Here is a 12,764-nt window from a genome sequence, read left to right as displayed (position 1 = left end):
TAAACAGGCGTGAGCAAGGTAAGTTTCTCCTTCTTCATTCTTCATCTGTTAATGAGATGAAGTGAGAATGGCTTCTGGGGCTGTATGGTGCTCTTGGTGTAAGATGTGGAAATTCTGGGAGATCCCCAGACTTTCAGATAATCACAACTGCACCAAATGCACCAAGCTGCAGCTTCTCGGAGAACATGTTCAAGAACTGGAGCTTCAGATCGATTTCTCTCGACTCCTAGGGAACTGGGGAAGTGATAGATAGGAGCCTCAGGGAGGTAGTCACCCCTAAGTTGCAGGAGGCAGGTAGCTGGGTGCCTGTAAGAAGAGGGAAAATAAATGGGCAGCCAGTGCAGAGTACCCCTGTGGCCATTCCCCTAAGTATACCGTTTTAGATACTTCTTGGGGAGACAACCTACCAGGAGAAGCAGCAGCGACCAGGTCTCTGGCACTGAGTCTAGCACTGTGGCTCAGAATGGAAGAGAGAACAAGAGGGCTGCAGTAGTGATTGGGGATTCCATATTTAAAAGAGCAGTCAGAAGATTCTGAGGACATGAAAGAGACACTCAGATGGTGTGATGCCAGGGTCAAGGAAATTCTCAGATCCATGGGATACTAAATTGGGAGGGTGAGCAGCCAGGAGTCTTGGTACATATTGGTACCAATGGCATAACTAAGAAAAGGGAGGAGGTTCTGAAGAAAGAATATAGGGAGTTAGGTAGAACGCTGAAAAGCAGGACCTCCAGGGTGGAAATCTCTGGACTATGTGCCAGTGAGAGTAGGAATAGGATGATTTGGCTGATGAATGTGTGGCTGAGGAACCGGTGGAGGAGGTAGGATTTCATATTTCTGGATCATTTGGATTTCTGCTGGGAAAGCTATGGCTTGTCAAAAGGGACTGGTTACAGCTGAACCCGAAGGAGACCATATCCTTGTGGGCAGGTTTTTAGAGCTTTTGAGGAGGGTTGAAACTAATTTGGCAAGGGAATAGGAATGAGAGTTATAGAACTGATGGATGCAGTAGATGCTATACAGCTAAATGCAGTGTGCACTGATACTGTCAAGAAGAATAGGCAGATATTAGGGCAAAATTGCAGTCAGTGGGATAAGTAACAGGGAAAAAGTCAAAAAGGGCGATGAATACAGGACTCAATGTGTTATATTCGAATGCACTGAGTTTATGGAATAAGGTAAATGATCTCGGAGCGCAGTTAGAGATTGGTAGATATGTTGTTGTGGGCATCGCTGAGTCATGGCTGAAAGAAGATCATAGTTGGGAGCTTAACATCCAAGATACACATTGTATTGAAAATACAGGCAATTCGGCAGAGGGGGTGGGGTGGCTCTGTTGGTAAAAAATGAAATCAAATCCTTAGAAAAACGTTACACAGGATTGGAAAATGTAAAATCCTTGTGGGTAGAGTTAAGGAACTGCAAGGTTAAAAGGACCCTGATGGGAGTTATATACAGACCTCCAAACAGTAGCCAGGTTGTGGACTACAAGTTACAATGGGAGATGTCAAAAGGACAAAGTTATGATAGTCATGAGGATTTTAATATGCAGGTAGACTGGGAAAATCAGGTTGTGCTGGATCCCAAGAGAGAGAATTTGTAGAATGCATGCAAAGTGGATTTTTAGAGCAGCTAGTGGTTGAGTCTCCTAGTGGAAAGGCTATTCTGGATTGGGTGTTGTGTACTGAGCCAGATTAGATTAGGAAGCTTAATGGAGGCAGAGATCATAATATGATCAACTTCAACCTGCAATTTGAGGGGAGGAAAGTGAAAGTCAGATGAACCAGTATTACAGTGGAGTAAGGGAATCATAGAGGCATGAGAAAGGAGCTGACCAAAGTTGATTGGAAGGGGACACTAGAAGGGATGACGGCAGAAGTGCATTGCTGGAATTTCTGGGAGAAATTAGGAAGATGCATCCCAAAGAAAAGTAAGTATTCTGAAGAGAAGATGACACAACCTTAACTGAGAAAGGAAATCAAAAACAGCATAAAAGCAAAAAAGAGGGCATATATGAGGGGTGATTGATAAGTTTGTAGCCTAATATAGAAGAAGTCAATTTTAGAAAACCTAGCACATTTATTTTTCAATATAGTCCCCTCCTACATTTATAAACTTAGTCCAGCGGTTGTGGAGCATACGGATCCCTTCTTTGGAGAAGTTGGCGCCTTGGACCTCCAGAAAGTGGTCCACAGCAGGGGTGATTGATAAGTTTGTGGCCTAAGGTAGAAGGAGATGAGTTATAAGATACAAACACAATGAAATCGGCAGATGCTGGAAATTCAAGCAGCACACACAAAATGCTGGTGGAACGCAGCAGGCCAGGCAGCATCTATGGGAAGAAGTACAGTTGACGTTTCGGGTCGAGACCCTTCGTCAGGACTAACTGAAAGAAGAGATAGTAAGAGATTTGAAAGTGGGAGGGGGAGGGGGAGATCCGAAATGATAGGAGAAGACAGGAGGGGGAGGGATGGAGCTAAGAGCTGGAAAGTTGATTGGCAAAAGAGATACAAGGCTGGAGAAGGGAGAGGATCATGGGATGGGAGGCCTAGGGAGAAAGAAAGGGGGAGGGGAGCCCAGAGGAAGATGGAGATCAGGCAAAGAGTTATAGTGAGAGGGACAGAAGGAGAGAAAAGAGAGAGAGAAAAAAAGGGGGGGGGGATAAATAAATAAATAAGGGATGGGGTCATAAGGGGAGGAGAGGCATTAACGGAAGTTAGAGAAAACACTAAAGGTGATTTATAACAGCCAATTGATTGACCAACTTGCATATCTTTTGGATGTAGGAGGAAACTGACACAGTCACAGGAAGAACAGACAAACTCTACACAGTGCTGGAGGCCAATATCGAACCCAGGTCTCTGGCATTGTGTGGCAGCAGCTCTCTCTGCTGGCCCACTATGCCGTCCTCTCAGAGGACCTTAGAAGAATTGTTATAATTTTGATTCTGAGTGGTATTTACACAGTAAATGCCTAGAGACTCATTGCTCAACTGGGAAGCTTGGAGTCATAGCACAGGCTTAAGGTAAATAGGCAAGCCATTCAGAGATGACAATGAATGTCTTTACACCATGGGTTGTCAGTGTTTGGAATTCTCCAATACAAAAGACATGGAATTCTCATTCACTGACTACATGCATAATTAAGATTGATAGGCTCAAATGAAATTGGAGACATGGAGATTAGCCAAGAGAGTATTGAAAGATATGAAAATGCCTATGGTCTACTTTTACTGCTATTTTCTTGTGATATTTTTAGTGTGTGTGTGTTTTCACTTCATAATTTTAAAAGAAACCTATTAAATATCCTTTCATTGGAGGGAGGAGAAGATGATGGGGTGACGCAGCGTGCGCGGCCGTTCTGAATGATATCGATTATGTGTAACTAGGGGGCTGTGCACAATCCGGATTTGATGGAGACAGCCATGTGAAGCATGGAGAAACATCTGGAAAAACTTTTGAAATGCCTGCTTCACTGCCGCTGCTACAGCGCGATTGAGAATCTCCGGAGACGAAGGCCCCAAATCCTCGGCTTTGCCTGTTGTCGGGGCCGGGGTCGAAGTGCTCGGCAGAGATGGTACTTGGTGCTCGGTGTCGGAGAGCTGGTTGGAGGCTCGGAGTTTTTGGACGGACTCGGAGTCGGACTGTGGTCGGATGCTTCCAGTATGCTGCATCGGCAAGTTGGCAGCGCTGGAGGTTTACCGTCTGCGTGAGATGATGGGACTTCCGAGAGACTTTTGAGACTTCTACCGTGCCATGGTCCGTTCTTATCAAATTACGGTATTGTTTTGCACTGTTGTAACTATATGTTGTAATTATGTGGGTTTTGCTAGTTTTTAAGTCGGTTTGTCATGTGTTTCCGTGATTTCAATCTGGAAAAACATTGTATCATTTCTTAATGCATGCATCACTAAATGACAATAAAAGGGGACTGCGCGTCCTCATAATCGAATCTAATCTAATCTAATCTACACAAAAGAACCCCAGCCTACATATTCTCTCTTGATGGACATGATTTTGCACTTCTTGTCTCGTTCCAGTAAATCATCTTACATAGTCTTCAATATTTTGAGATTACTCCATAAAATAGAATGCAGGACTGATGATAGCACTCCAAGTTTAGACTAACCTAGGTTTGATTCAAATCTAACACATACTGTATTCCCTGGTTTCTGAGTCTATCCTACCACAGTTATAGGGTCATACAGCAACTCTGGGCCAATTGGTTCAAGCAGACCAAGATGTCCATCTGAGATAATCCTACTTGTCTGCATTTGGCCTACATCCCTATTCATTTTTCTTATTCATATTTCTGTCTAAATGTCTTTTAACTGTTGTAAATAAATTAAACTCAGTTTGTTCTTGAGTTGAATTTATTAGTATGTGTGTTATTCCATTTGATTTAACTGTTGTACGCTGAATACTTCTGCTTCTTTACCCTTTTCATCAACATGCAACGTGGCTGTGTGTGTATGCCTCTTCTGAGCTTCAGTTCCAATCCCGCCCCCTCCCCATTTTACTATTTCAGTCTGATTCCTCCAAGTTAAATCTATCAGATGGTGTCAAATCTCTTGAGTTCCATTGAACCTTCTCATGTAGATTACAGCAAACCTTTTTTAAAAAAGAAACATGCTTCTCCACTAGTTAAGACAGGCCACAGGAATTCTTTGATGCCTAAAACCAGAGGGGAGAAAAGTTGACAAATGCAGCAGGGCAGAAATTCCTGCTAAGAGTAAATAAATAGCTCAAAAGTTTTTGCACAGTTTAAGTTTGGTTATGTTTAGATTTTATCTTGAACTAGTGACATGTTTTCAAGAGATGTGAAGGAATCCCATCATCTAGAGAAATGAAAGATAGTGTTTTTTTCTTTCAAAAGTAGCTAATGGCTCACTCTGCAGCTCAGTCGCAAGTGCCTCCGGAAGAATATAACCTCAAGCTGCTGGCTCTGTGAAATGTACCCCCTGAACACTGGACATTATTTGTTGCAGAACTAAGCACAATCTTATTCCCAATCCATACATTGGACATGAATGTAGTATCTGTGTTGAAGACACCGGCAGATTCCAGTGAATCTGCATTGATGTGGCTTGTGGATGAGACTGTAGTTCACATTATGATGTGATTTCTGGTTTCCTTTTTCAGTTGCTATTTTTGGGTGACTTTGAACCAGGGCGGCCTGCTGATACTGAACACCGAGCTGAACTGAATATGGACTCTTCAATTTTGTGTTTCATATTTTGTGGTGTTGTTCATTCCTTTTTGTCGTTGCTTTCACGATTTGTTTTTCAAGCAAGGTGGCATTAATGTTCTTGCTGTTTCCGTGGTGTTTTTTTGTGCATTGTGGGTGTTGGTGTTCCTTTTCTTTGAATGGGTTCCATAGTTTTCTTTTGTTTCGTGGCTTTCTATGGAGAAGATGAATCTCAGGTTTGTATACTACATACTTTGATAGTGAATGTATTTGAATCCCTTGAATCAAATTGAAAGCTATTTTCTCTGTCCACATTGCAATTGTTCAGGTTTGAGCTGTGAAGGAGGCACTCTAGTGCAGAAGTTAGTGCTGCTGCTTCAACAATCAAAAGATCTAGTTCCCAGTTCCATCCTGACCTCACGTGCTGTCTCTGCAGTGTTGGCCCACCTCGCGACCATTTGGGTTTCTGCTGAGGTGATGGATATTCATTATCCAGGATCAGGTGGCTTTTACTAAACTCATCTTTTGTAGCACAGCAGATGAAAATCTTCAAAGTTCAAGATGTTTATTATTACTATTTTAATTAGTACTCTTTACCCATTCTCTTGGAAGCAATTGGATCAAGAGATGTATTGTGACTTCACTGAGACTGCAGTCTCATCAGAAGAAACAACAAGGCTCAATGGGTTAAATGGCCTAATTCTGCTCCCGTGTCTTATAGTCTAACATTGTCTATGTTAACCTAAGGTTCTTGCCTTCTGATCTGATCAATGCAATTGTGAAACATCATATGCATATAAGTTCACAAATGACTGCCAAGAAAAAGATATAAATATTTGAAGGCAGTAATAGTGGGGATGAGTTACAGAGATGAAGATATGGAGTCCATTCTTCAGTCTTGACCCAAGATGAATCTCTTCCTAGAGCCACCTTTCAATGTCAAAAGACATGTTCATCTGCAATTTATTGGTATGTTTTTCCAGTTTATAAGAATTGCATTTTGAAATTATTTATATAATTATAATCAGTGTTGGAATTACTCCTCAAAATCAATACACTCTATTTAAAATAACAGTATTTAATCATGAACACAAGAGATTCTCTGGATGCAAGAAATCTTGAACAAAACACAAAATATTGCAGGAACTCAGAAAATCAGGCAGCATCTGTGGAGGGAAATAAATAGTCAAGATTACAGCTGAGATCCTTAGGTGGTAGTAGGTTGAAGAGGCAGAGGGCTGAAGAAGACTTCCTATTCCCATTCTGGAATGACTGTCCATGGCATCCTCTACTGTCCTGATGACACCAAGCCCAGGCTGGAACAGGAACACTTCATATTCAATCTGGGTAGTGTCCAACCTGATGGCATGAACATCAATTTCTCAAACTTCTGTTCATTACTCCCACTGCCCCTTTTCTCTCTTTCCATTCTCACTCTGGTTACCCTCTCACTCCTTCTCTTCTCTGTCCATCATCCCCTCTCTGGTTCCACTCCTCCTTCCCTTTCTTCCATGGTCTACTGTCCTCTCTTACAAGATTCCTTCTCCTTCAGTCCTTTTCCCCTCCCAGCTTCTTTCTGCATACCCCTCCCCCACCCACTCATCTTCCCTCCTCACCCGGCTTCACTTATCATCTACCAGCTTGTACTCCTTCCGCACCCCCCAACCTTCTCATTCTGGCTTCTGTCCCCTTCCTTTCCCGTCTTAATGAAGGGTCTTGGTGTGAAAAACCAACTGTTTATTCCTCATCATCGATGCTGCTTGATTTGTTGAATTTATCCATCATTGATTGTGCACTGCATTTAATCTGCCTTGTTAGCTGCAGGTATCTCCTCCTTAGTTAGGACTCACTGCTCAAAATAGTGATTATTGACATGCAGAACGCAGACTAAAGTGTTAATTAAATTAGCCTTCAGAAAGACTAAAGTGTTAATTAAATTAGCCTTTGCATTATAGGTTGATGAAATATAATCACTCTAAAGTGAAGATCCTGATATATTCTTGGCATATGCTGTGAAATTTGTTAACTTAGTGGCAGCAGTACAATGTAATACATGATAATATAGAAAAAGCATGAATTACAGTAAATGTATATGTATATTAAATAGTTAAATTAAGAAAATAGTGCAAAAATAGAAATAAATAAATTGTAGTGAGGTAGTGTTCATGGGTTCAATGTCCACTTAGAAATTGGATGGCAGAGAGGAAGAAGCTATTGCTGAATTATTGAATGTGTGCCTTCAGGCTTCTGTACCTCCTTCTTGATGGTAACAATAAGAAGAGAGCATTTCCTGGGTTGTGGAAATCCTTAATGATGAACACCAAATTTTTGAGGCACCAATCCTTGAAAATGTCTTGGATACTATGGAGGCTAGTTCCCATGATGGAGATAACTAATTTTACAAACTTTACAAGCCTCTGCAGCTTATTTTGATTCATGCAGTAGCAACATCCCTCCCCTCATAACAGACGGTGATGCAGTTTTGGACTCCAGAACAGTACTCTCAATATCATCTTACCAAGTGTTCCAATTTCCTTCCACATCCTAAATAAGTGCCTGGAATTAACTGGCCACTCCAATTTTGTCCCTTAGCATGTAAGTAATTGGCAAAGGAATCAAACAGATATTGCTGGAATGTGAGAGAAAGTAAGTTGCATAATTGCAGGGAAAGAAAAGGGTTGATTGTATTTGTTGAGAGTCACTTCATATCTTTAGGTTAAATAGCCTTCTTCTGTGTCTTATGTTATTTTGCTTTTGCAGTGAACCCAATTAATAAGCTTTCTTTATACAGCATGTAAAAGTAGATATTCCAAAGAATTGCAGCTGATTAACTGATGTGTTTGTGTTGCATTTTTTTTGGCTTCAATTGTTAAAGGTTATCCCCCATTGGGGCCTCTTTAAAAATCAATTATGAAGAACTATCATTAGCATGAACATCTGTCTTGCTTTTGTAAAGCCCATTCCTATCTCTTTTAAATACTTTTGATCAAACAGTGACTGCTCACATCATTAACATTACTGATGGAGGGTGAAACTTGGCCAGGCTTAAAACTTGGCACTGTTATTTTTAAATGGGACCTATGCTCGTGGTTTTAAAATATACCTTAACAGTGAAGTCACTAAATATCAACAATAACTTCATGAAGGTAACAATAATTCCATGTTACCAGTTCATTTAAATCTTATATAAAAAAGAAATCAAAGATTTCATATCATCTTACTTTAACACTTTCTTTCTCATTTGTTTCAAGATCTTGATGGATTATTCCACCATTTGCTTTAAACTCCTCTGAGCCTGTCATCCAGCTTGAATGGGACACACTGGAAATTCTAATCTCTGATTGCCTTAAAAGGTTGGTTCTCCAGCCAATTACAAAGCACAAGTCTGAATACTGACAAAAGTATGCCATTGAGTGTTATCTGTCGAGTTCAGGTGTGATTTGGTGCTAAGTTACTGTAGGAGAGCTTCTTTTAACTGTAGTATTGGCATACTTAACTCACCTAAGCTGACAAATAATGATAAAGGGCCAGTAGTCTCCTGAAGGAAGAAACCAAACCTACTTAAGGATATATTTCTGTGCATTGGGACCATTTAGCTCCAGGGAATTCACTTTTGTGTAATTGGTAAGGATTTTTCTTCTAATCCAGTTGAGGGTGTGTGCCCAAACCCCATTCAAGTGTATTTATATGTTGTAAGCTAACTCACTGAAGTAATTAAGTTTTGAATAATTTTTGGCAAATTTGGAATTACAGACTGGAAGAGATTATGAGAGTACAGTTTGAAATACTTGATCAACCAAAACTTTTTAAAAATTCTATTTAATGAGTGGTCATAATGATCAAATTTAATAGAGTAAGATCCCATAATTTGGTTTTGATGCAAGTTTTAACCAGAAATGTTAACAATTCCTTTTCGTCCACTGATGCTGCTGAGCTCCTCCTGCAGAATGTGTGTTACTCCAGATCTGCATTCTCTTCTGTCTCTCATAAATACGTAGATGACTTGAACCATAGATGAGGTGAACATTCATAGTCTTTATTTTCCCAGGGTATAAGAGGGCATAGGTTTAAGGTGAGGGGGAAAGATTTGAGGGGTAAATTTTTAACACAGAGAGTGGTGGGTTTGGGAATGATCTGCCAGAGAAAGTGGTAAAGGCAGATATAATTACAACATTTAAGATACATTAAGACAAGTACAAAGAAAGAAAAGGTTTAGAGCAGGGGCTCCCAAGCTTCTTTATGCCATGGACCCCTACCATTACCTAAGGGGTTCATGGACCCCAGGTTTGAACTCCCGGTTCCAAGGGATATGGGCCTAATGTAGGGCAATGGGTCTATCTGAGGTAGGCAACATGGATGAGTTAAACTAAAGGGCCTATTACCACATTGATTAATTTGATGAATAAACACATTAACTAGATGTTTCAATACAGTTATCCCATTGTGAAATTTGTTTTTACCTCAACGTGAATATCCAGTTTATCAGAACGGCCTTTCTTGTTTTTCTTTCTCAACCGTTTATCTCCAAGGTGGGAATATGGGAACCAAACAAATGATAAGTCTGTTGGTTATTACAGTAAGGTGACAAATAATTCATGATGTGGAAGGTCCCAGGAGCAGATGAGTAATAGTCAGACCAGCAGGAACTTGAAGAATAACAAGGTTTAATGTGAACCATTGTACCCGGATTCAATTCTAGTGGTGAATTTATACAACACACTACAGAATGCCAAACATTTATTGCAGAGCAGAATAACTGTAAATAACGCTGAACCAACAATGCAGTAACAAGGATAACTGTCGTATATTTTTGCCATCATCATCTAAACACGTCTTGCAAACTGACAGACTTTACTGTGACTAAATAGGTCAGCCATGACCCACGTTATAACATTTTGACAAAATTAAAGACACGTGAACTTCTTACAGAAAGTATAATACGTTGACTGTCAAAACTGAAAACATGGACTTAATCTTTCCGTGCTATACACAAGCACAAATAAGTGACTCTTGTATTTTCTTCTAGTGCTCAGCATGTAAGTAAATGCATATTTAAATAGTGTATATATATTTATATATATTTATATATGAAATTATCCTGTCTTACAGGAGTTTTCCTTGATTGCATACAGATAATCAGTAGAACACCCATAGATAAAGTCTTTTCCATTTCAGGGATTTCTTTTGACTTTTTGGTTTGTTCAAAACCAAATATTCCTCCCCCTCTACAGGATTCTACTGTTGATCAATACAGGAACATGCTCCTGAGATTTTTCATGAGTGTGAACAAAAGTATCCACTCTCTATGGATCTTGCATCTTTAAATTTCACCGGGTCTCTCGGCCTACTTCTGCCTCATGTTCCCATCACCAGTTTCCAAACCCTTCCAAAATCTTTGGGGAGCAGGATATCAGGCATTTGCATTGTGATAACTTCCCTCAGTTTTAGCCATTCTGCTAGATTGACCCCATACTTCCAGGAGTGAGGTTTGCAGTAGGAAGAAGGCAATAGGTTACAATTCTATCCTCTGTGTGGTAACCAGGGAATTTTATAACAGATGCTTGTTGAACTCCATTCTTGAAATTCAAATCTATTGATTTAAACAAAATAAATTTCAGGAACAAACTTAAATGCATACATGTCTGTTATAACTGAGAGCCAAGTTACTGCAGGAAGGCTTCCTTTATGTGTGGTGAAAGAATACACATCCTTTCAAGAGAATTCTCCTAAGCAGGCGAAGAGACAAAAAAAATGTTGTCAAACTTCAGAAGCCAAGAACTTGACTGACCTGAAGCATAAAGTTCCAGCTGCAAAAAAACACCCGTACCTTTATGAAACTTACCTTCATCTGACCAGTAAAGATTTTGGCTTTTAAGCCAGAAGGCTGTGTGATCAAGCCCCACTCTGTTGCACACGCATTTTTGCCCCTACAAGAGAGAATGAACTTTTCCGCTCTCAGTCTCTAAGTAGGGCACAAGAAATTTAGCCCATCACTCAGGTGAATACCCTCTGCCCAGGGGACAAGCCATTTTTCAGCTGCTTTGTTTGAGGTGGCTTTGGTCATCACTAAAGAATCCACAGCCATTAGCCAAGAGCAGGGTGATGCGACTTGGCTGTCTGTCCAACGTTTCATTCCTCAAACCAACATTCACTTTAGTAAATAGACAGTAAATAGCCACCTCCGCATGGATGTGTGGAGACGGGATTTCACCTCTTTCTACCTTGTGACAATGAGTAGCCTTCAAATAAGGAATTCACTGGCTGGAGAGAATTTTGGAGTGGGGGTTGGGGATGGTAGCAGGATGTATTGAGGTCGTGAAGGGCACTTTCATAAATGCAAGTTCGTTTTGTATTTGCATCCAGTTACCAGGGTTCAAAAACGTTTTCAGCATATGACAGTTAAAGCTGCAGCAAACCCTTACGCAGAGTGTTTTTCACATAAATCCATCGTCATATTCATACTAACATGCTACCTTTTCAAAGCTCAGTATCAGAAACACCTTCAGAGTTGAACCCTAATCTTTACATATTACTTATACTCTCTGGATATTTTATCAACACGTATTCTAAGAAAAAAATGTATTTTACCTGACAAGTATCCTAAGTTTAAAAATATTCTTCAATTATTTGTGTTTTTTAATGGTTACATTAAAGATGTTACTTGTTGAGCAGTATTACACAGAAATAAAATCTCTCTGGAGAATTAACAAATATAGGGCTAAACTAATGGGAACATTTAATACATTAGGGAGAATGTTATTCAATTGTAATAGATACAGCGTACTAAATACTCCTGTATTCATGATCCCTTATATTTTGTAACTTCCATTGCCAAAATATGCTACGTTAAAATAATCTTTTCAATTAATATATGACCCTTGTGTCAAATTTATTGACTCAATGATAACGCCCCAATTTTCTGTATATAAAAATTTGTCAAAAAGTACGCTATATATATCAAAATAAATAACAATAGATATAAATAACAAGTAGAAATGGTTTACTAAGTCAAGTTATAAAGCAATCTCTCATTGCCCTTGTACTTTCCAGTTTAAATCAAACACAAACTTTAATTATGTACGCTCTCTGCTACCATTCATGCTTTAACAAGTGATTCTAAGAATGCTTGGAAAATGAATCCCAAAAAATAGGGACAGCAGTGTTTTTAAAATGAGCAACTGATGTGTGTTTTTTTTGGTTGCCACTTTTTGCTTAGCTTTTTTTTTCTTTTTTTGTATATAATTTTTTTACTTATTTTTGCTTGGTGTACCTATATTGGAATGTGTTTGAAAGAAAATCATCCATTCTGCAAAGAACATGCTATCTACTAAATTTTTTAGATTGGATCACCATGCCCAGACTGCTGAATTTAAAAAAAATCAAAAAAGGAAACAAAGCCTTGATTCTCATTTGCTTAAACATGCTGTTAAAAGCTGCATTGAAGATTTCCTCATTCTGAACAACTAAACAATGCTGGTACCTGCCAGGCACAGAGAAAGCTATAAGTAAGAGCCTTAGTCGCCCCCTATGACAACTAGTATTATGCTCCAGTACATAATGAAGGCACGACACATTAA

This window comes from Mobula birostris, chromosome 5 (assembly GCF_030028105.1).
Source record: "Mobula birostris isolate sMobBir1 chromosome 5, sMobBir1.hap1, whole genome shotgun sequence".
Classification (NCBI taxonomy): domain Eukaryota; kingdom Metazoa; phylum Chordata; class Chondrichthyes; order Myliobatiformes; family Myliobatidae; genus Mobula; species Mobula birostris.
The sequence above is the reverse complement of the archived record's forward strand: the minus strand, read 5'-3'. Positions refer to the sequence as shown.